We start from the raw sequence: 5,417 nt of genomic DNA, 5'->3' as shown, positions 1-5,417 counted from the left end.
GGGATGGCTTGGCATCAAGCATCATGACATGTTGCAGATGGATGGAGTTTCCATGGACCTGAGCATGGGATTATGGATTCTTGATGAGTCGAGGATGTGGCAGATGTTTGAGGAATAGTTGATGAGGACATGGCTATGTTCACTCTCATGGATTGGGCGTGATGGTTGGATTAGCTACCCAACTAGTTCAGACATGGGTTCGCGAAGTGTACAGAGATGTGTTGACATTATGCTGGAGTATCATGACATGAGTTCACATGATGATCATTGAGATGACTATTGATATATTGTTGAGATGAGTTGTTGACACATAGCTGAGGTGTGTTAGCACTTGTTGACATATCATGGGCAGTTTTGCACATGGAGGTGATGACATGATGGAGTTGACACATTGTTGCGATGGACATGTAGCTTGAGTTGGAGGGATTGACCTTCCATGGTGGAGAGCAGCATGGGGGGATTGTGACAGAGTGGTCGATGATCATGGACATCTATGGCATACATTGGTATGGTTGTCTTGGTGACAATTGGTCACTAAGGTGTGACATGATGGAGATGAAGCTTTATATATGTTGCAGGGATGTTTGCCTTATATGGAGGAGTCTACATCATGGTTGGTGATGATCTTGATGGAGAGCTACCGAGATGGTATGTTGTCGAGGACGACAACGATTTCAGGTGGAGGAGGATGTAAGGCCTTCGCGACTCGGGCAGGAGTGCACGACGGGCGGACGGTGAACGCGACGGGCGGGCGTTCCTTGCATGACGAGCGGGCGCTTCGTGCACGACGAGCGGGCGAACGATGTGCGACGGTTCTCTGGATATGCGACGAAGTGCAACAAGCGACCAAGCCACTTGTGACAAAAATATGCGACGTTGGAACTAAGTGCGATGATACTTAGTGAAATAATGCGAAGGGTGAAAGGCTTTATACCCACGCATTGGAGAGACTTGCATATGGGCAAGCCGACTTACACTTGGGCGAAAGTGTGGGCGTTTGTGACAGGTTTATGGGGTCGGCCTTAAGGCTGACACCCCTTACACTTGGAGCTAGCATGCGTATATATACAAAGGCGCAGAGCTTCATTTGGGCATCGAACAACTTCGCATCTCTCTTCTACAGCTTCGATAGGGGTAAAAGGGAAGGCGCAGAAGTAGAGTGCGCATAACTCATGCGCTCTACCGTGGATGTGCGCAGTCTTTACCGGAGGTCGAGTATAGGTGCAGAGATACAGTTTGAGTTGGGATTTTGTGCAGAACCGAAAGGAGGAGTTCTTGGTGTCTCAGGTGAGCACCCTCCTACCATGTGAGGTTGGCACATGGTTGTAAAAGGCTGTCTTTGCCTTGATTGTAAATATTTCTAAGTGTTGGCTTGAAGTCTGTCAAGCACACTTGTATGATGTATTATTGAAGAATTGTCATAATATATTATTGTTGGGCAGACTTGTTCGGGAGTTGCCCCTCCCTTTATACTTGGTTGCAATTGTTATTGTTCTTATTAATTGCATATTGGATAATGAATGAGTATGGGCTTCATTAAGTATAAAGGCTAATGCATTTTACTTGGTTGCAAAACACAAACTAAGTAAGGACAAGTGAATTAGGTGTAGTCCATGTGCATGAGTACTAAGAAAGTGTTCGGTGGTGCCGCACCTCGCCGGCACGGTTGCAAGACTACCGTAGGCTTGGGGGCGTGACAAAACCAATCCAGTGAGGAAGAGGCTCACAACCTTTGAGCAAGAGCCTTTATGCAGCAGTAGTCTATTATCCTCTAGGCAGTGGCGGCCTATCACTATACTGAATTGTAACTGACAATACCAGTCTTCAATATAATGGTAGACATTATTTCAATCGTTTAACAAAAATATCAACGTCCCACAATGGCACAAGTGGCATGGCAGGGACTTCTTCTCAAAAGGAATGCCTTACGGTGTAAAAATTCATAATTTAATAATAATAAATTAAAATTGATAATAAATAACTAATACTAATGTAGGGTAGTTAAACTTGGCCATCACAATTTAACATACTAATGAATTTATTATACAAATTATGTGCATGGTCCATTCAAATTATTAATATAAAATATAACTGTATAGTAATGATTTAATAAATGCAGATATTTGTGTATGAGAGAACTATTACACTTTAACTATAATTGTAGTAAATAATAAATATAAAATTGTCCATCTCAATCTATAAGTGAAATTCAAAAATTATAAAAAATAAATAAAAATTAAACCCTATAATTTTAAATGGAATTTCATAAATATTATGAACCGATCTAGATCTATCTTAATTCTAAATCTACCAATGTGGCGATAGGGATCAATTTTCTCATCATTTTAAAACTCATTAGTATCTTAAAATATTTGATACCTCTCATGATAGATCCAGAGTTAAGATGGATCTAGGGTGATTTTAAAAATAATATAATTTATAGTTCTTATTTGATGTCTCAAATCTAAGTATTTAATATTAGTGTTTTGTTTGCTAAATATTATTATTATAAATCGGTATAAATTAGAATATATTAATAATAATTTATGTTGATAATTTTGAAAAAAAATATAATAAATATTTTTTTATTGATATTTTAAATTATTAATTTTTAATAGTTGAAATTTAATTTTATGAATTAATAAAAACTAATTGGTATCTTAAACTTAATTCGGGGTAGTTTAACTAATACACTAAATAATAATTTTTTGGGAATCTCAAAATACAATTTTTAGCAAGATTGTGATTTTTTTTATTGTTTAAAATAATTTGATTTATTTATTTATAATTTTAGAATCTCCCTTATAAATTGAAAAAGATTGGCTATTTATTAGACTTTTTGAAAGTTTTTCCTTTTTCTAGCTAATTTGTCTAGAATCGGAGAGATTCATCAAAATCATAAGTTTGAGAGGTGATCACTTCACAATAAAAAACCAGGGTGTTGAATCCATATATGAAATCAAAATTTGCTCTGAACAACACAAATCAAGATTTGACAACAAATTTTTTCGTGGGATTCTAACCAGAAATGAGTCAGAAACTCCAAAAATTCTAACAAGTAGGACCACATAAATTTATTACTATGTTAAATTTTGATAGTCAAGTTTAACTACCTAGTTGTTTTTTGTTAATCATAATTGATTTCAAAAATATTATTAAATTATGAATTTTTTTAATATATATACACACCACATTAGTCTATAACATACTAAATCATTGATTTTTAGTTGCTCGATTTGGTTGTGTTAAATTTGTTTTGAGAAAAGTGTTATCACCCACAGTTGGGCTATATGCAATGATTTTCTACTTTGTATGTATATTTTTATTCATTGTTATTAGGTGAAATTATTATATTTATATATGTTTTAATTTGAATATCAATCAAAACATATGAAGCATATTTATTTATTTGTTTATTCTAAAAATGTTAACAAACTTTCTTACATTACACCTTCACATCTCCCCTACACTAGGTTGTATAGTGCCTCTTAGTGAAATTAAGTTTCATGAAATGCTTCTATTTGAAGCATTATTTTTTTCAAGCTGAGTGGAATTAAGTTTCATGGAATGCTTCTATTTGAAGCATACTTTTTGTCAAATTTATTCAAAATCTAGTACAATTGTTTTTAAATCATATTTTTAGGTTGTTTAATTTGCAAAGATCAAGTGCCTCGAGGATTTTGAGGGTGTAGAATCTATCTATGCATTCAATTGAGTTTAGGATAAAAATTATTTTTTTACTAATTTACAAGTTTAAATTTCAGCAATTAATAATTTAAAAATAGATTAGTATAACTAATAGAGGAAATAATGTTTTGATGGCAAGTATTTGGTTAGTTTTAATGAAATTTCAACAAATGTTTTTAAAAATATGAGTTTATGTTTTTTTTTTATAAGCTTGGTAGGACCTTTTCATCATTTTTCTATCAAAAAAGTAGGTTACATCCATATGTCTGAAGGTTAGGTGGCCTCAACCTACCCCGAGAGAAGCCAGGTATGTTGGCCACCTAACAGAAAAATAAGCCATCCAGAAACAAAAAATAGTAAGTCTTACAAGCCACATTATATATGTCTAAGAGTCTTTTTTCTTCCTACTAGCTAGATACCTATAAACATCACTAATAATATGCCTAAAATTTTGAAACTACTTCATACAAAACTATAACCAGTGGTGCACTGTCACTCTACTCATCATCAATTGAATCCAACAGAGCAGGGTTCTTCATAGTGGAACCTGGAACCTCCATGTGCGGAATACAAGGGATGTGCTTCTCTATGTGGTTGAGGCGTCTATTATGTTGTTGCAATGGAAACTAAATCTTTTGAAACTCTTTAGTATAATCTAAATGTCCATGGGAGGAAAAATGCATGTCAAGTAGAAATTGCTCAAAGGCTTTATCCAGAAGGCTCTTCATCATCCAAAATAAGTGGATTGTTTTCTTATATTGAGTGGATCTTCGACGAGTATGGCCAGGGTCAGGAATCAAATTTTTCCACCCATCTAAATCAATTTCCAAACTCTTCTTTGTCTGTTTAATCTCCTCTTCCTAATCTACTATGAGCTGCTTGATTAGGGTTGAACTGCCCAAATGATACGCCTGAGCGACTTCTTGAATAATTCAGGATATTAATTTACGCCCACGCGCAATCCCCCGAGATGAGCTAGGTCGACTATCTTGGGATGTGAATGCTTTCCTTTGTTTCCTGTGGTTGTGGCCTCCTTGGCCATTCCTTCCCTTATCAAGGCACAAACCATTTTGCTACACCTACAAATCAAATAGTGGCCTGTGTCGAAATCTGGAGGTCGACCCAAACAAAATCTAAGCTTAGAAGCAAGACACTACCAAGGGTCACTCCAACCCTGAATACCTGCCAATGAAATTACAAAAGAAACCAACAAAATAAGGATCTAGTTTGAAAGCTTGTTGTCAACAGGTGACCAACAAGTCGTTACGGTCCCGCATCTACCACTGCTCCACCAATGCCCATAGTCAGGCCTATACTAACAGACTGAAACATCCACAGGAAAAACCCCAGAATGGGCTAAATGAATCTCATCTCTAAGCAATTCGAGCAACATAACTTTACGCTAGAGAAAGAAAGAACATTTGAGCCATGAGCTGCCCCTTGACTAGGACCCACACACAACCATGCACCAGAACCAAATGCAATATACCCTTGCCATAGAGATGGGACATCCACCAAATATTTCCCACAGTTCGACCCAGACCATGACATTGTGCCTACTAAGACCAGGCCAGTGCTTACAAACAACAATGGCCATATTCTGAGACCATACATAATCAGAGTCCTCAAGAACCAAACAAAATTGACCAGAAACCAAAACCCTCACAATTCTGAAATAACAAAGGCAGGGAGTGCAACAAAACCTAATGCAACCTGTTGGCCTAACCCCC

Source organism: Pinus tabuliformis, chromosome 3_2, assembly GCF_031772625.1.
Source record: "Pinus tabuliformis cultivar Carrire ecotype Pingquan chromosome 3_2, CPIR1, whole genome shotgun sequence".
Classification (NCBI taxonomy): Eukaryota; Viridiplantae; Streptophyta; class Pinopsida; order Pinales; family Pinaceae; genus Pinus; species Pinus tabuliformis.
Note: the sequence above shows the minus strand (reverse complement) of the source record.